We start from the raw sequence: 20,000 nt of genomic DNA, 5'->3' as shown, positions 1-20,000 counted from the left end.
ACTCTAGCAAAGGCTAGCAAACCTCTATCACATTTTCCGTTAAGATAGAGTTCATATTTCATTATCACAAAGTACATGGCCTCCCACACTATGCAGAAGGCATAGTGTGGAGGCCATGGCATGTACTTGAAGATGCAGTACTATGTGGATTCATGATTATAGGTGTTCTGTAACAGATCAGTGCAAGTTTCAATTAGGTTTTCATAGAACACATCCAAGATAATTATTAAGAAAAAAATAATTGTTTTGCAACCAAGTGCATAATTACTTAGGTATGAAGGATTTATAATGATTTGGGGAATTATTGCCATTATTTATATTACAGTTATTTTCAAGTAGTTCAAACCTAATTTAAGATGAGGCTTAGGTTGGTCCTTTATTTGTAATGAATATGATGTGTTGTAATTGCCCAGAACAGAAACGCATCAAGTAATGCTGCGGCCTCCATGCTTTGTGCTCTGGCAAAGACCAACAAACCTTCACTTATTATGTCATGATAAGAACAAGCTTAGACTAGGTCTTTGGTAGTCGACTAACTAGGAACCAGGAAGTCTACCTGCTCAGTCTTGCATGATATACATGGTGTAAGTTTGCAGCTTCTGAGGTAGTCTTATTGATATCTGGTTCATCAGTTATCCTTCACCTGCAGAATTGAATTTATATAGGGGTGGGTATCACTTCAGTTTGTAAGGTAGTTTTGTGTGTGTGTGTGTGTGTTTATATATATATATATATATATATATATATATATATATATATATATATATATAATTTTTTTTTTTTTTTTTTTTTTTTCTTTCTTTCTTTCTTTCTTTCTTTCTTTCTTTCTTTTTTTCTTTTCCATTCTATTTTTTTTCTATTTTTTTTCTTTTTTTTTCTTTTTTTTTCTTTTCTATTTTTTATTTTTTTTTATTATTTATTCTTTTTTTCGTTCTTTTGTCTTCTTCTTCTTCTTCTTTTTTCTTTTTTCTTTTTCTTTCTTTTTTCTTTTTCTTCCTTTCTTTTATCCTTCCTTCTTTCTTTTTTCTTTTTTTATTTACTTATTTTTTAATTTTTTATGCATCATGAAAGTTCATGTTTCGGTCAAATTCATTTTACAAGAGGTCAGATAGGCCAAAGTCTAATATTATTCATTTTTTATTTGTGTATTGCATTTTACTGTTGTTTTGTTGTGTAATTTGTATGTTTAGTACAGTGTCGCTGTTTTTGTTTCATGTTTTACTGTTGGGGTTTATACAATGTGTAGGATTGAGAAAAACTAGTGAATGATCTGCATTTTTTGCAAATGAAGTATTAGTTTTTAATTTTTATTGCTTGTCACAAAATTATTGTTATGTTTTCCTTTGAATTGTATTCATGACGACAAATGTAGGAAAGGTATGAATGGGAATGAATATCTTCATAATACGAGATGTATTTCACCGCTTTAGATTACATCTTCGTTAGAAATTCATGTATTTCTAACAAAGATATAATCAAAACCAATCAAATACATCTCTTGTATTATGAAGATAGTCAGTCTCATTCATACCTTTTCTACATGTCTTCCCTTATCTCTTTATTGCAATGATACAAGTAGCCAATTGTATGAAAGTTCAGTAGTCCAAATGTACATGGAAAGGGACAAATCAACCACATTAAAACTAAGAACACCTGACCATAATCAAGAAAAGTTAAATAAGAGTTCTATTCATGATACTGAGTAGCATCCTCTCCACACTTGTATTCTCAGACTTTGTCAATTTTACACAGCAGTTTTTTGTTTGGTGGTGACATGCTTATAATGGATTATTCCTGTGTAGACTGTGTTGTTAAACACCTAGGTTCTGCATATATGAAATATCTTTGTAATTGTAGAAATAAAAAAAAATCGGCTCAATCTCAACATGCATACCGAGGTTAAGACAATGTTTTTTGGGGGATATTGTGGGCAGATCCCCCATCAACCCTCCCCCACAAGCAGTTACCCAGTCACAGCAACTTTGATTGTTAAATAAATTTTGTGACATCAAGTTGGGGGGACTTAGTCCATGGCGAGTGCATCTGTATGGTAACGACTGACCGTGCACACACACACGTATTTATGTGTGTGTATGTATATATGTGTGTATATATAGACATATGTATGTATGTATGTATGTATGTAATATATATATATATATATATATATATATATATATATATATATACATACATATATATATATATATATATATATGTATGTATGTATATATGTATATTATATATATGTATGTATGTATATATGTATATTATATATATGTATGTATGTATATATGTATATATGTATATTATATATATATGTATGTATATATGTATACATATATACATACATCTTATATATACATACATATATATATATATATATATATATATATATATATATATATAATGTGTGTGCGTGTGTATGTATGTATGTATGTATGTATGTATATACATATATATACATATATATACATATATATACATATATACATACATACATATACATATATACATACATACATATACATATATACATACATACATATACATATATATATATATATATATACATACATATACATATGCATATGCATATGCATATGCACATATATATATGTATATACACAAGTGTGTGTGTGTGTGTGTGTGTGTGTGTGTGTGTGTGTGTGTGTGTGTGTGTGTGTGTGTGCGTGCGTGCGTGCGTGTGTGTGTGTGTGTGTGTGTGTGTGTGCATACTTCCAAAATTAGTTTTCATTTTCTAGGGAGCATGATGTACCTAGTATCCTTTTGTTGTAATGTATAGGTCAAAGATGAATTTCCTTTAACATTTCAAGAGTAAGGGATAATTAATTGTGTGTGTGTGTGTGTGTGTGTGTGTGTGTGTGTGTGTGTGTGTGTGTGTGTGTGTGTGTATGCATGCGTGTGTGAGTGAGTGAGTGATAATTCAAAAGCAAACAAAACTTAGAATTCATCATTTTATGAATGGGAATATATTGTTTTATATATTTATAGCAAATGAAGTTCACAAAGCCCCGTGTGGTGATATTTTTGTATGCTAAAATGCCGAGATACTCATTTGATGTTCAGTTTGATTTGTGATTGACGCTTCATGTTTGTTAATTAGTTTTATATCATAAATGGCATGTGAGGGTGTTTTATGAAAGTTATGATTATCTTATCAATTATGGTAATCCCAGTGGGTTGATTTCATTTTTGTCTTGCATGTTGATAGTGAGTTGGTTCCTGGACATGAACCAGAGGAACATAAGTAGTCGTGATATGCAACAATCTTCATGTAAGCAAGTGTTACACGTGTGACTAGTTGTGTAGCTATATAGTTAACCCAATGCCACAAGGTCTACTAATTGACTTCCTTGTGGCTAAGTGCTTGCAGAGCCATCTATGTGTAGAGACATTTCACAAAAAAATTAAGTGATTACAGCATTGTCCTGACGGCATTGGGTTAAATTCATATATATAGGCGTATATGTGTTATTTGTTGTGTTTTTTTAATATTTGGTGTGTTTTCAGCACATTTATCTTGTGCAGTTCTCGAAATTTGATAAAAGGCGCAATTTTCTATTTAGCTAATATTGTAATTATATTACATCTTTGGTAATTTTTTTTGTCATTGAATGAAGAGATAACCTGAGTATCTCATGAAGTTTTTATGATTTATCTCAAGTTATGATAAGTTTAAGATAAACTTTTTCTTGTGCACAATGCATCAGATTAGCCTAAAGTTATGAAAGTAGTATATCTGCTGCAGAGAGTTTGGTTATTTTGTATATCTAGACCGTGCTAGGTTCCTTGAAGCAAACTATTATATGTATTTATTGGTGTGTGAGGGGGGGGGGGGTAGAGGGAGATTTATGATGGATAAGGACCAATGTATGGTGCTGTAACAATGAAAATATTAATTTTGATTGTAAAAATGCATGATGATAATATATACAATGGTGACAGTACTGACTATTGTGATTATGATTATTATTAGTAAGTAGTACATCTACCATCATAATTAACAACAGCACAGTCATATATGTTTTTTATCATTGCTTACTGTATATTATAAAGTGATTGTAATCATGTTTAGCAGATTAACATCATGGGATGGACTTCACTTTGGGAAAGAAATGGTAAGCATAGGAAATTACATATTTTTTACGCGCATCTAGTTGTACAATACTTTTTTTTTTTACTCTTAAAAGCTATAACTAGACCGAATTGAAGCTCTTGTTTACCTTCACTGCCATCAAAAACAACTAATTTTGAGCTGCATTGAGTGCCAATCCTGTGAGAAAATGACAGGACCTGGCCATTTCAGAAGAGCCTTGAAGTCGCATGTGATGACAGAAATTGTGGCACTGAGCCATGAGGGGCAAGTGCCACATGTCTAGTGCCAATACCTGGCCCTCTTGTCTCGACTAGGGTGTCATGTTTTGGCTAGAGTGCTAAAGGACCTAAGTCTACGGTTTCTAGCTCCCCACGTGTGTCAGGGAGAAAGTAATAGAAATAGAGAGGGAGAGGGGAAAAGAGATAGGGAGGGAGAAGGGAAGAGAGGCAGGGAGGGAGAAGGGAAGAGAGGCAGAGAGGGAGAAGGGAAGAGAGGCAGAGAGGGAGAAGGGAAGAGAGGCAGAGAGGGAGAAGGGAAGAGAGGCAGGGAGGGAGAAGGGAAGAGAGGCAGAGAGGGAGAAGGGAAGAGAGGCAGAGAGGGAGAAGGGAAGAGAGGCAGGGAGGGAGAAGGGAAGAGAGGCAGAGAGGGAGAAGGGGAGAGAGGCAGGGAGGGAGAGGGAGAAAGGTAGAGAAGAGACTGGTGAAAGAGTGAGTGAGTGAGTGAGTGAGTGAGTGAGTGAGTGTGTGTGTGTGTGTGTGTGTGTGTGTGTGTGTGTGTGTGTGTGTGTGTGTGTGTGTGTGTGTGTGTGTGTGTGTGTGTGTATGTGTGTGAGTGTGTATGTGTGTGAGTGAGTGAGTGAGTGAGTGAGTGAGTGCGTGCGTGCATGCGTGCGCGAGGCAGTCAGATAAAGATTCAGCATATTTCTGCTGTGTGCGAGATTATTAATGAGAGAGATGTAAGATACAGTGTAGCACATACAATTGTGCCTTGTGTATGTCAATATTTTGCATTTAGCTATGTTTATTCATATAGGCCTGTTTTTGTTTTTGTTTTTACCTTATAATCCTTCTCCCTCTTATTCGAATTTGCATTTTAATTAAGGTTTATCAGCGAGACATTAAGAAAAAAAGTAAAGCTATTTAATGGTTACGCTTATGAAAAGGAGAAAAAAAGGAAGCTTTACACGTGTACAGTCAGACTCGGTCATTTTGAAAAAGAAGTCGCCAATGGGCTATCATCCTGCTTCTTTATATAGTCTGTATTTGTTACAATAAACACGATTTGGAGAGAGGAGAAAGAGAGGGAGAGGGGATAAAGAGAGGAAGAGAGGAGAAAGAGAGGGAGAGGGGACAAAGAGAGGGAGAGAGGAGAAAGAGAGAGAGGAGGAAGAGAGGAGAGAGAGGGGAGAGAGAAGAAAGAGAGAGAGGAGGGACAAAGAGAGGAAGAGAGGAGAGAGAGGGAGAGAGGAGAAAGAGAGAGGAAGAGAGGAGAAAGAGAGAGAGAGGGAGAGAGGAAGAAAAGAGAAAGAGAAAAGAAATAAATCTATGTACCCTCCCCTTCCCCCTCCCCTTCCCCTTCCTGCTAGCCATCCTACCCCCGACCTCGGTCACTTGTTGCTTTGATGTACTTTTATCATTGTTAGTCCAATTACCTATTTTATTTATTTACGCTACCATTAAAGCGCCTTTCTGTTGTGTTTCGTTCTATTTCCGAATTGTATTACCCCATAGTTGTAGATTTGAATTATTTCTTTATTCTTTGGTTCATGTCTGTATATATTGTTATCTTTTGTTGTGATCTGAAAAACACCGGCGCTAACCGGTGTTAACAGGTTCTCACTATAGTCACGTGCGCGATAACTTCTTTCCCGCTTCCCCCTCCTTCCCCGGCTCCTCCTCTTCCCCCTCATCTGTGTTCTGCCTTTTATTCTTCTTACCCCCATCTATATCCCTTCTTTATTGTAAGCCCCCTCTTTCTCATTCTCATTTTCACTCTCTTCCTAACGCCCCCACCCTTCGCCTTCACCGACACACTCATCCTCACCCCCATTCACCCTCACTCACCTTAGCGCCCCCTACCTCTTCACCCCCACTCCCTCACCCCCACTCCCTCACCTACCTTCCTCTTCACCCTCATCCTCATTCCCTCCCCAAAATCCTTATCCTTATCCTCTGTCTTAACGCCCCCCCCCCCTTCCTCTTCAGCCTCATGGTCATTCCCTCCCCCCCCCCAAACCCTTATCCTTACTCCTCTATCTTAACCCCCCCCCCCCTTCCTCTTCCTCTTCACCCTCATGCTCATTCCCTCCCCAAAATCCTTATCCTTATCCTCTGTCTTAGCGCCCCCCCCCCCCCCCCCCCTTCCTCTTCACCCTCATGGTCATTCCCTCCCCCATACCTTTATCCTTACTCCTCTATCTTAACCCCCCCCCCCTTCCGCTTCACCCTCAGCCACCCACCGGTCGTCTCCACAGAGCAGGTATTTCGATTGGCCGCGGCGGTCCTGTCCACTACCGAAGACAGGGCCATGCACGGTCATCATGCGAGTCAGTTCGATTATCGACGTCGAAGGCAAGACAATCAATGACCTGAGGCAGCGGGGAGGTCAGGTCGGGTTCGAGTTAAAGTTCGTGTTAGGTCAAGGATAGAATGGTTGTTGCGTTGGTGTTCCTGTTTGATTTTATTTTTTATTTATTAGTATTATTTTTTTTTTAAATTTTCGGATGGGGGTTGTTTTACTAAGACCTTTTATGTTCTGTTTTGTTTCCATATCATCGCGGTCGTCGACGTTGCTGTTATCATCAGTAGCGTCGATTTTATTTTCGGCATCATCGCTGTAATCGTCGTCCTTATCATCATTATTCATGCGATCTTCGTCATTCTTTCCGTCTTTCATCGTTGCTATCACTATTACCATCATCATTGCTATCAGCGCCCATCATCGTCGTTATCATCACCACCCCATCCCACCCGCCCACCACCCACCCACCCACCCACCCACCCACCCACCCACCCACCCACCCACCCACCCGCCCGCTCTGGGATCACGCGAGCCTCCCTACTCAGGATAGACGACCCGGGTGTTATTGCGTCCTTTGCCTCCGGACTTGGAAACTTGACGTAGATCGACGCTTTTACTTAGACCTTGGCCTGAATTCCTGGCTGCCCTTGCTTCCCTGTTTGTGTGTTGCTAAGACGCGATGGGAGTTTGCTTGCTTGTTAGTCATTGAGATTTTTCTTTCTTTGGGGGGGAAGGAAAACAGTAGGAAGAAGAGGAGTAGGAGGAGGAGGAAGAAGAGGAGGAAGAGGGGGAAGAGTAAGATGAGGAGGAGGGGGAGGAAGAAGAAGAGGACGAGGAGGAGAAGGAAGGGTAAGAGGAAGAGGAGGAGGAGGAGGAGGAAGAGGAAGGAGAGGAGGAGGGGGAGGAAGAGTAAGAGGAAGAAGAGGAGGAGGGGGAAGAAGAAGAAGAAGGAGAGAGAGGGAGAGAGGGAGGGAGATAAAACGGGAAGAAAAACAGAAAGAGAAGCCTAAACGTCTTCGCAATTAACTTCCTCAGCTGTTATCACGGGCAGACCCACTACCTTTTTCCTTCACTTCTCTCTCCCCCTCCCCATCTCTCCAGCCTTTTCGGTCTCGTCAGTTTTGATAAATGAACACTCGACGCGGCGAAACCCTCGAGGACGTAGAGGGGAAAAGAAAGACGAAAGGGAGACGCCCGATAAGTAACTTGGTCGAAAGTTTTGTTGAGTCAAGGAGAGAGCGGAAGAAAAATCGAAAGGTCTTACGCTCCCTATCTGGCCCTCCTCCTCTCTGGCTCTCTGGCTCTCTTCCTCTCTTTCTTCCTCTCTTTCTTCCTCTCTCTCTTCCTCTCTCTCTTCCTCTCTCTCTTCCTCTCTCTCTCTCTCTCTCTCTCTCTCTCTCTCTCTCTCTCTCTCTCTCTCTCTCTCTCTCTCTCTCTCTCTCTCTCTCTCTCTCTCTCTCTCTCTCTCTCTCTCTCTCTCTCCCTCCCTCCCTCCCTCCCCCTCTCTGCGGGGGTTTGTTGTTTGTTTGGAAGAGAGAGAGGGAGGGAAGGAGGGAAGGAGGGAAGGAATGAAGGAAGGAAGGGATAGAAGGAGGCAGATAAAAGGGGAAGATGAGATGGATTAGATGGGAGGGAGAGGGAGAAGGAGGGAAGGAGGGAGAGAGAAAGGGAAGGTGAGAAAGAGGGAGAAAGGGAAGGTGAGACGGAGTAGATTGGAGGGAGAGGGATAAAGTAAATATGGGAGTAGATATGAGAGGGAGAGGGAAGTGAGGAAGTGGAAGGGACAGAGAGAGAAAAAGAAAGAAAGAAAAAGTGAAATGGGGCGGGGGGGGGGGGGATTGTAGGAGAGATAGACCGAAGCGGTGGAAATAAGGGCCACCGAGTGAACATAGATGAACATCCCACCTCATAAGCCAATAAAGCAGGAGGCACCGACACGCTTAACCATATCGCCCCATGTGGCAAGAATACATGCCAATCCCACTGTGATACATGTTTATTTATTGTATTTACACATAGATGGCTCTACAAGTTCTTAATCACCAAATAGCCAATTATTAGAAACTACCTATCTCACCTGTTTACCCTTTTTTTTTCCCCCTTTAAGAAAGGGTCTTTTGTATCATTTCACTGTCTAAAATATTTTGATGACAAGTTAATAATCATAACATTACATTAATTCTCCTGAAAATTCAAGGAATGGGGAAATCAGGATCGGTAACTTAGGGCCTACTGATAGACTCCTTACCGGCTGAGCACATGTGGAGCCATCTGTATGTTACAAAATTCACCAAAAACCTACACGGGACAGAACATAAAGCAGTATCCCTTATCACCAGGACTTCTTTCATTTACTTATTTCATTTGCTTCCTTGATTTGCTCCCTTCACGTGTGTTTGTGTGTCTCTTCGCACTCGGAAACCCTGGCTTGCATTTGCTTCCGTAAGCTTCGAATGCTTTCCTTCTCCGTGTGACCTAAACCGTGAGTGTGGCTGACCTTCTTTTGCCAGCTGATGTGGGGTCATGTGGTCCATGCGGTCCGGTGTTCTTCCTGTTTTGATGTGCGGTGTGGGAAGTTGCAGTCCGAATGTAGAAGTTCGAATTGATTGTGTTTGTTGAAGATTATCTTCGGGGTCGTACTGCAGGATGGTGCGTTTCCTGTCGCCGTTCCGTTCTTGCCCCCTCCTCCTCATTTTTTTTTTTTTTTCATTTTTATTTTGTGTTCTTATGCTACTCCGGTTTGTCTTCTCTCTCTGCCTCTGCTTTCCCTTTTTTTTCCATTTTATGTTCTTCTACAACTCTGTTTTATCTTCTTCCTCTGCCTGTGCCTTCTTTTTAATTTTTTTTTTTTTTTTTTTTTTTTTTATACAACTACTTGTTTTATCTTCATCCTCTACCTCTATTTTTTTCGTATTCTTATGCAGCTCCTTCTTTTATCTTCTTCCTCTGCCTTCTTCGTTAGTCAGGCTCTTCGCTCTCTTCTTCTTCATCTCATAATTATTGTATGTTCCTTCCCCCGCAAGATGTTACGTAAGACGACTTAAGAAGAATCAATTTATTTCACTCTAATTACATAACCCCCCCCCCCTTCACCCCCTACCCCACGCATCGTCATTCGAGTGTTGTGGATCACGCCATCGGCATTTTCTTTTCTTCTGTGCTTTTATCTCTCGTTCTCTTTCTTTTTTCTTCTATCTTTGCTATATAAGGTTATTGTTTTTTTCTTCTCTCTCTCTCTCTGTTGTGCTGTCTTGTCGAGAACGTGTTAAAGCTTCCAATATCTTTTCTATTGCTTTCTTTCTTTATTTTATCCTTTTTTTCATTTTTTAACAACTGCTCAATCTTGTGTATGAGTACGTACTTGACGTTTAGCCGAATATACATTATACCGTTTATAGCATGACTCCCTGGCGCAATGCCAAGGTTGACATGGTAACCGCGCTCGAACATCAGCTGATGCCCGCACTATAGACGACTGACTCCAACGTACTCGCACGCAACTTTTTCGAATCGTTTTTGGTGTCTGTGGAGTGTGGGATCTTTTTATTTGTTTGTCTATTTGTGGATTGACTAGATACTGATATCTATAGAAGGTTAGGTATATTGTTGTATGGGATATTTTTATTTCGGATTCTTTGGTGGGGTTTTCTTTCAACAATAAATCAAATGTATATATATAATTAGTTCTGAATTATATATTTATATGTATATATGTAATTATATATATATATATTGTGTATGTGCGCGTGCGCGCGTATATATATGCACACACACACATATGTTTTAATTAAAATTGTATCTACTTATTTTCGCTCATTATCATGTTTTCCATGTTTACTGGACGTCCTTGAATTGCCCCAACAACTTCTCTTCCTGTTTGATCTGTCTCTCTCTCTCTCTCTCTCTCTCTCTCTCTCTCTCTCTCTCTCTCTCTCTCTCTCTCTCTCTCTCTCTCTCTCTCTCTCTCTCTCTCTCTCTCTCTCTCTCTCTTTCTCTTTGAACAGGTAGGCCAAATGAAAGGTATTTGTGAATCAGTGTAAAAATGTATTAATGGTAGGACTGACAGCTTCGATGATCGGAATGTACATGGGGGAAATAGAGATAACATAGGGAACAGTAACGTATTTGGCTCGAACTTAGGCCTGATCTTCCCTCCCTCCCTCTCTCCTCTTCCTCTCTCATTCCTCATATCCCCCCCCCCCTTACCGTATCCTCTCCCTCACGCCTAACCCTCACCACTCCCCCCCCCCCCTCTCTTCGCCGTCCCTCCTCGCAAATTCAGTTCTTGAAATATTCAGAAAGTTTGACTCGCGTACAGGGACTGGGTGGTAGCCAATGGATGCTTAGGGAGGCCTCGGTCTTCTGTCTCTGGTTATCCCTTTGTCTTTACCGTGCTTGTCAGTATCTCTCTTCATCTTTCTCCTCTTATTTTCATCTCTCTCTCTCTCTCTATCCATCTATCTCTCTCTCTATCTCTCTCCGCCTTTCCTTCCCTCTCTCCTCCCTCCTGTACGACTCTTCCTATCTTCCTTTCTCCTGCCCCCCCCCCCCTCCCCTCCCTCTCTCCTTCCCTTTCTTCCTCCCTTTCTTCCTCCCTTCTTCCCCACTCTAACCCCCCCCCCCCTCTGTATGTCCCTTCTTCCCTCCCTCCTTCCCTCCTCTCCATACTCGTTTCCACTTTCCACCTGTCTGCCCATCCTCCTTTTCTTCCCTCCCTCCTTCCCTCCTTCCCTCTCACCCTCCCTCCCTCTTACCCTCCCTCCCTCCCTCCCTCCCTCCCTCTCACCCTCCCTCTCACCCTCCCTCCCTCCTTCCCTCTCACCCTCCCTCCCTTCCTCCCTCCCCATTCCCGTTTCTTCTTTCCCGCCGTCCGCTTATCCTGTCTCCCTCCCTCCCTCCCTCCCTACCTCCCTCCAACTCTCCTTTTATCCCACCCTTCCCTCCCTTTCTTCTCTTCCCCGCCCGCTCTCCCCATCTTTTGTCGGATGAATATATGACGTGCCCTTTGCTTCTGCCATAAGCACCACAGAGAAGTCCTATGGATGTGTATATTTTCGTCCCCCTCTCGCGCCCGCACCTGCTTTCGGTTGTCTCTGGTCTGCTGAGATTGGCGCTGTTCTTTGAAGGGGTCACGGAGAATGAGGGAGGAAGGGAGAGAGAGAGAGAGAGAGAGAGAGAGAGAGAGAGAGAGAGAGAGAGAGAGAGAGAGAGGGTGAGGGTGAGGGTGAGGGTGAGGGTGAGGGTGAGGGTGAGGGTGAGGGTGAGGGTGAGGGTGAGGGTGTGTGTGTGTGTGTGTGTGTGTGTGTGTATGTATGTATGTATGGAGCAATGTTATTATTTTTTCTGTAGAACAACTAACATAAATAGTGCTCAGATAGACTAATGATGACAGGTTCACGAAATAAACGCCGGTTTATGAGGAGAGTTTACAATAGAACAATTATACAATTACATAATTATTGATAAAGGCTGTGTTTATTTTATTTACGGGCGAGTTATTTTTTCAAGTGGATATATTTGATTAACGTGCGATGTCTAGACAGATGCTGACCTTAAGATTATATATAGGTGCATTTTTATTCCATGCGATTTTGCTGCATAGCGTTTCATCAAACTTTTGTGCATGTGTTAAAATACACACCTGCACGCACACACGCACACATACATGTACGCACGCACTGACACATACGCAATATAATTTAGCTCTTATTCTAATACAGGTTTCTGTCAATCTCAACTTCAGTCATTTGAGTTTTTTTTTTTTTTTCAGTAATTTTCTAGAGTGACGAAATAGTTAGCCCCATCCCCTACCCCTATCCCTACCCTTACCCCTACCCCTACCCCTACCCCTACCCTACCCCTACCCCTACCTATTTTGGAGGGGAAAGGGGAGGGGGGGTTCCATGACAGCCTGTTTTCCGCTAAAACTTTTGGGTGCTGCTCGAGAGAGACGCCCCCCCCCCCTCCCTCCCTTCTCTCTTCCCTCCCTCACCCTCACCCTCATCCCCCCCCCCTCTCTCGTCTCCTCTCACCCCTACCCCTGGAGTTGGCAGGAAGGGAGGTTTGCCGGTATGCAGTTGGCAGGGAGGAAGGGAGGCAGGAGTGCAGGGGTAGGGGGGAGGGAGGGAGGGGAGGAGGGAAGGTGTAGGAGGGAGGGAGGGGGGTGAGGAGAGAAGGTGTTGGAGGGAGGGAGGGAGGCGAGGAGGGAAGGTGTTGGAGGGAGGGAGGGAGGCGAGGAGGGAAGGTGTAGGAGGGAGGGAGGGGAAGAGGACAAGGGTGGGAGGAGGGAGGCGAGGAGGGAAGGTGTAGGAGGGAGGGGAAGAGGACAAGGGTGGGAGGAGGGAAGGAGGCAGGAGGGCAAGGGAAAGGGCTATTAATATTTTTTCCCTCACTTTTTTTTTTTTTTTTTTTTTTGGAGGGGGGGAGCTTATGTATTTGGTTTATTGCGGTAAATTTGGCTGTTGGCGTTAATTGTGCTATTCTGTTATATCTTTATTTGTTATTGGTATTTCCCAGCAGGATGATATCGCCGATTTTCTCTCTCTCTCTCTCTCTCTCTCTCTCTCTCTCTCTCTCTCTCTCTCTCTCTCTCTTTTTTTTCTTTTCTTTTTCTTTTTTTGATGAAGGTGATTACGAGGTCGTTGATAATTCCTGGTCAGATGGCGGATTTCTTTTTTTCTCCTTCTTCTTTTTCTCTTAGTTCTATTTTTTATTTTATTTTATTCTTCCAATTTCCTCGATCGAAAAAAGTACAAGACGGCGGTTGTGCGGTGGGGGGGGGGGGTGATTCCCTTCATCTCCTTCCCCCTCCCTCCCTCCCTCCCTCCCTCCCTCCCTCCCTCCCTCCCTCCCTCTGCGGAAAAAAGGCAGGTTGGACGAAAGGGAACGATTGGGTGAGGGGGAAGGGGGGAGGGGAGTGACATGGGGGGGTATAGGGCAAGCTGGGCTGTGGGCGGTCGTGGGCGTGATCTAGCCCAGCTGGATAGGTGAGGGGAGGGGGTGAGGGACGGGGGGATTAAGAATCTGTAGGGGGAGTAGGGGAGGGGGGAGGGGAAGGGGAAGGGGAAGGGGCGCGGAAGGCAAGCCGTTCATCCCCTTCGGCTGCCCTCTTGACCTCGTGGAAGGGCCTCTCCAAGGGGTTCTTCAGGCACTCGGCGGTAGTCTCTCTCTCTCTCTCTCTCTCTCTCTCTCTCTCTCTCTCTCTCTCTCTCTCTCTCTCTCTCTCTCTCTCTCTCTCTCTCTCTCTCTCTCTCTCTATTTCTTAAAAGCCGTCTTTTTTTATTTTTATTTTTTTACATTCTTCCTTATCTCGTCCCCTCATCTCTTTTCTTTTCCGAACCAACATCGTGAATTTCGTCCCTGACCAGCCTTTTTTCAGTCGACCCCAGTTTATTTCTCTCTTCGCTTATTCATTCACCGATCCGTTAAACCGTCAGTAAATGGGGTTTATGTGAACGGGGGTCCCATACGTGCCGATCGGAATGGTGTTGAAAATTGCGGACGACGCTGCGGCAGAGATTTTAGGTGTGGATTGCCCCTGGCCCGGAGATCGGTGCTTTTGGCTTCGGTGGACGGCCTCGGGGGTAGGTTTGAGTAGATTTTTGACAGCATGAACCAGCAGCAGACGTGAGGGGATTGAGAGGGAGGAGGGGGGGGAGAGAAAGACAGAAGGGAGATAGGGAGAGAGGGAGAGAGGGAGAGAAAGACAGAAGGGAGAGAGGGAAAGAAAGAAAGAAGGGAGAGAGGGAGAGAAAGACAGAAGGGAGAGAGGGAAAGAAAGACAGAAGGGAGAGAGGGAAAGAAAGAAAGAAGGGAGAGAAGGAAAGAAAGAAAGAAGGGAGAGAGGGAAAGAAAGAAAGAAGGGAGAGAGGGAAAGAAAGACAGAAGGGAGAGAGGGAAAGAAAAAAAGGGGAGAGAGAGAGAGAGAGAGAGAGAGAGAGAGAGAGAGAGAGAGAGAGAGAGAGAGAGAGAGAGAGAGAGAGAGAGAGAGAGAGAGAGAGAGAAAAAAAAAAAATCATCGTATCCACGGACCTTCGAGAACGGCTGAGATCTGCTTCCTCTGAGCACCTTTATACTGTGTTGATATATTGTTATTCTTATTATAGATTTAGTAATGCCTCCTGTGATATTTTCCTTGTTTTTCATTTTTTACGTCATTTTCTTTAAAAATATTCCACACCTGCTATTTCTTTGTTTCGGGAGGGGGGGGGGGGGTAACACCAATGTTACACCCGTTTTTTATTTTTTATTTGTTTATATAATAATAATAATTCACAATTATTTATTTATTTAGGCATGTGTTCGTTATATGTAATTTTCTTTTTATCCTTTCTTCCTTCCTTCCTTCCTTCCTTCCTTAATTCCTTCCTTCCTTGTTTCTCATGGTCGTCTTTGCGGGTGTTAAGTGTTGCATGCATTGAGGGGGGCGAGGAGGAGTGGTGTGTTGCGGTGGGGGTGGGGGGGGGGGTTATTGCAGCCTTTATTGCGTCTTGTAGGAATTTTGATTGCATTTTTCTTCTTTTCTTTTCTATTTATTTTCGTCTTTTCTTTCTTTCTTTTCTTCCACTTTCCCATTTTTATTGTTTCGTTACATTTATAGTCGTTTTTTTCCCCCTTTTGCGTTGAAGTTAAATGGATTGTTTGGTGTAATTGATCGAGGAGATTGATGTGCTTGGAAGAGAAAGGGGGAAGGAAGGAGGGAGAGAGAGAGAGAGGGAGAGGGAGAGGGAGAGGGAGAGGGAGAGGGAGAGGAAGAAAGAGAGAGAGAGGGGGGAGGGAGAGAAAGAGAGAGAGAGGGAGAGGGAGAGAAAGAGAGATAGGGGGAGAGGGAGAGAAAGAGAGATAGGGGGAGAGGGAGAGAAAGAGAGATAGGGGGAGAGGGAGAGAAAGAGAGAGAGGGGGAGAGGGAGAGAAAGAGAGATAGGGGGAGAGGGAGAGAAAGAGAGAGAGGGGGAGAGGGAGAGAAAGAGAGAGAGGGGGAGAGGGAGAGAAAGAGAGAGAGAGGGAGAGGGAGAGAAAGATAGGGGGAGAGGGAGAGAAAGAGAGAGAGGGGGAGAGGGAGAGAAAGAGAGAGAGGGGGAGAGGGAGAGAAAGAGAGAGAGGGGGAGAGGGAGAGAAAGAGAGAAAGAGAGAGAGAGAGAGAGAGAGAGAGAGAGAGAGAGAGAGAGGGGGGGGGGGGGGGGGGAGAGAGGGAGAGAAAAAGAGAGATAGAGAGGGAATGGGGGGGGGGGGGAGATACAGAGAGACAGGCATACAGAGAGATAGCCACAGAGACAGAGAGGGGGGAGCACACGTATATGCGTGCATGTTTTTGTATGTGCGTGAAGGACAGTGACCTAACGGTCTGTGTGATCCGTTAGTTCAGAAATAGCAATAGAGAGAAAGAAAAAGAAAGAATTTTTTTTCTGTCGTACTTCTCGTCTCCTTGGCATTATGTCATCTGTAAGAAACTGTCGATTGCCCTGTCATTAAGCCTTTTTTCCCCTCTTTTCTTTCTTTATCTCGCTTCCACCCTCTCTTCCCTCTCTCTCTCTCTCTCTCTCTCTCTCTCTCTCTCTCTCTCTCTCTCTCTCTCTCTCTCTCTCTCTCTCCCTCTCTCCCTCTCTCCCTCTCTCCCTCTCTCCCTCCCTCCCTCCCTCCCTCCCCTCCCTCCCTCCCTCCCTCCCTCCCTCCCTCCCTCCCTCCCTCCCTCCTTCTCTCTCCCCTCACCCCCGCCTCTCTCTCTCTCTCTCTCTCTCTCTCTCTCTCTCTCTCTCTCTCTCTCTCTCTCTCTCTCTCTCTCTCTCTCTCTCTCTCTCTCTCTCTCTCATTCTCTCTTTCTCCCCTTTCCCTTTCCCTTCCTCCCTCTTCCTCTCAGTCTCCTTCTCCCTTCTTTCCCTTTGCAAAGCGGATAAGTTGCATGACAACAGGTTCAAGTGATCTTTGTGTCACCTCTTGACTAGGAACTGCTGCTGGTTTGATGTGAGAGTAGAAGGTCGTGAAGCCTGGTGGGAGACTTGATGATTATGTCCGTGTCTGTCTGTATCTCTCTCTCATCCGTGTCTGCCTGCGTGTCTCTCTCCTCCGTGTCTGTCTGTGTGTATCTCTCCTACGTGTCTGTCTGTGTGTCGAAAACCATTCTTTCTTCTTTCTTTCTTTCTTTCTTTCCTTCTCGTTATCTCGCTCCCTCTTCTTATTTCTCCCCTTTTGTTCTTGTCTCGTTCTCTATTTTTCGCTCTCTCTCTCTCATTCCTACTCTCTCTCACTCTCCCTCTCACTCTCCACCCTCTTTTTCTCTCTCTCTCTCGCTCTCTCTTATTCTTTCTCGCTTGCTCGCTCTCATTCTTTCTCTCTCACACTGACTCTCACTCTCACTCTTGCTCTTCGTCTTCCTCTTCTTCTTCTTCTTCTTCTTCTTCTTCTTCTTCTTCTTCTTCCTTCTTTCCCCCTCTCTCCCCTTCTCTCCCCTTCTCCATTTCCCAGAGGCGAGGCCTATAATTAAAAGTTTTCGTTAGTTCAACTTTTGGGTTTACTTATTGCCCGGATGTAGTTCCGGCCTGCGTGTTAAAACCTTGCGTCAGTGTACCGTTCTGTGCAGGCACTTCCCTAGTTTTGGTTTATGAGGTTTCTTATTACTGCTTCGACTATTTGTGGTATGTTTTTATCGATAGAATTGTTATTATTATAGCATTGTTGTTAATATTATTTTCGTTTTATTGTTATTGTTATTATCATTATCATTATTTGTTTTTTTCGTTATCGTTATCATCATCTTCCTCATTATTATTATCATTATTACTATTCTCATTTTATTTGTATTTCTAGTGCTCGTTTTACTACTGTCTTCGTCTTTTATAAAACCTTTATATTTGCCTGCCGAAGCGTAATTAGTGGAAATTATGTTTCATTTTCCTGCTGATATCACCATTTTCATTTTTTTCATTTTTTTCTATTCTCGCTCTCAGGTTCAACACATTCAGTCATGTATAGCCATTCATAGTATTTTTCGTAGAGACGCATTTTTATTCCGTTTATATGACGACTGGGTTTCATCTCAACCGTTGGCTATCACCCTTAAAACATACTCAGAAAATAAATTAAAATAAAAAAAATAATAAGGTGAACCGTAAGAATGTTTATCGCCTTTGTAATACAATATGCATAAGATATTATTTGCATTATCATCGCACAGTAATTTTGATAATGCAAATGATACCTTATGCATATTGTATTACAAAGGCGATAAACATTCTTATGGTAATTATTTTTTTTTCACCTCGCCGAACCAAAGTGCAGTCATGAAACGGCTGTCCCTTTTTTTTCTCTCTCTCGCTTTCTTTCACTTATACCTTTCTTATCTCGCGTCGCCGAAGGTCAATTCAAAGTTAGGATGGGGGGGGGGGGGGAGGGGTGAAGAAGGGGAGAGAACAGGATACAAACAAGGGACTCCCGCTGGCGCATGCACATCACTCAGCTGCGTCCTTGAGAGTGCGATCAGCTGATGCGGGTGGGCGTGGCTTGGGAGGAAGAGCTGTGATACAATAGTAGTTTGTGTCAGCTTTTCTTGTTCTTACGATGCTTACGTATACCTTTATTGTTTGTTTTTTTTTCGTTTTTTTTTTCTGTTTGTGATTTTTTTATTATTTGTTTATTGTCGTTATTGTGTTTGTTATTGTTGAAGATTTTGTTGTTGCGATTGATATCAGTTCCGTTATCCTTCCAGCGTGTTTTTATTCATATATACGATTCTCATTTTCCCCTCTCCTCGCTTGTCGATTCTCTGGTTTATTTTCTTTTCTATCCCATTCCTTTCTGCTCGCCTTTCATTACTTAACTATTTTTTTTGTAGTATTCTCCCCATTTTTTTTTCTCTCTCTCTCCTCTTTCTCATTTCTCCTTACTATTCTTTTCCCCCAAACTACTCCTCCTCTGTTCAGACATTTTCCTTTTTCCAAACTTATCCTTTCCTATTTTCCAGTTTTCTTTCTCTCCCTCCTGCTCTCCTCTCTCCTCCCTTCGGTTTTTCTTCTCTTCCCTTCCCCATCTACACTCCCTTTCCTTTCCCTTCCCCATCACCTCCACTCCCTTTCCCTTCTCTTCTTTCTCTTCTCCTCCCCTCTCCTACCTTTATCTTCCCTTCCCCTCCCTTCCCTTCCGTTTCCTTCCGTTTCCTTCCCTTCCCTTCCCTTCCGTTTCCTTTCGTTCTCTTCCCTTCTCTTCCCTTCCCCTTCCCTTCCGACCTCCTCTCCTTCCCATCCCATCCCACCCCTTCCCTCCCCCTCCCATCCCACCCCATTCCCTCCCCCTCCCCCTCCCCTCTCATCCCATCCCACCCCTTCCCTCCCCTCCTATCCCTCCCCTTTCCCTCCCTTTCCCTCCCCTTCCCTCCCCTCCTATCCCACCCCTTCCCTCCCCTTTCCCTCCCCTTCCCTCCCTCTCCCACCCCAGTCTTTCCCTCCCCTTCCCTCCCTTTCTCTTCCTTTCTCTTCCCATCCCTTTCCCTCCCAATTCTTTCCTTTACACCCCTCTCACTCTCTTCATTTTTCTCATACCAGCAATATTGTCGGTTATACGAGGACGGGGCAGGTCCGGCATAGCTCTCAACCTGTTCTGTCTGCATTGCAGGGGGCACTCGGCCAGATGCAACGGTGCGTCTTGAATTTCCAGAATATGCAAATATAACGGAATTTAGAAGGACGATAGATCGCCGTGTTGGAGCTGGTATTCGAGTCTAGTGATTAGGCTGGATTTTGTTTTTTTCCCTTTTTTTTTAGTGTGTGTGTGTGTGTGTGTTTGTTTGTTCAAAATATGTCGATGTGTGTGTGGTGGGGGGGGGGGGGGGTATTTTAGGGGTGAGGGCCAGTGGTTGAGATGAAACCCAGTCGTAATATAAACAGAATAAAAATGCTATACATGACTGAATGTGTTGAACCTGAGAGCGAGAATAGAAAAAAAAAAATGAAAATGGTGATATTAGCAGGAAAATGAAACGTAATTTCCACTAATTACGCTTCGGCAGGCAAATATAAAGTCATAAAGATTGTTTGCTTGCGTGGTCGATGACACGGAGCAGCCGCCGTTGTGACTTTCAAAAACGTTTCGTGGATCAGACTCGAAACGTTTTTTTCTCCGTGTGTTTGTCGATGGGGAGGGGGGGGGGGGGACTTACCTAAACTGAACGAATTTTACCTAACCCTGACCTAACCTAAACTAGAGAACATTGACCTGGTTGAAACTGCGTGTGTGTGTGAGAGGTGTTCATGTTCTTGTTTTAAGAGAGGTATGAAACTGTTTTTAATTTTTTTTTATATATAAAAAAAATTCGATACTGCGTTATTATTTTAGATTTATTTGTTTACTTGTCACGAAGCGACTTTCTGCT

General features: G+C 43.3%; 1 protein-coding gene across 2 annotated transcripts in view; it reads left to right on the top strand.

The window, feature by feature from the left end:
• LOC125025323 (mitochondrial uncoupling protein 4-like) overlaps positions 1-20,000 on the top strand; it is a 46,946-nt gene that overhangs the window by 1,286 nt on the left and 25,660 nt on the right. The gene's annotated exons all lie outside the window — the stretch shown is intronic.

Source organism: Penaeus chinensis, chromosome 4 (assembly GCF_019202785.1).
Source record: "Penaeus chinensis breed Huanghai No. 1 chromosome 4, ASM1920278v2, whole genome shotgun sequence".
NCBI lineage: Eukaryota > Metazoa > Arthropoda > Malacostraca > Decapoda > Penaeidae > Penaeus > Penaeus chinensis.
The sequence above is the reverse complement of the archived record's forward strand: the minus strand, read 5'-3'. Positions and strand labels throughout refer to the sequence as shown.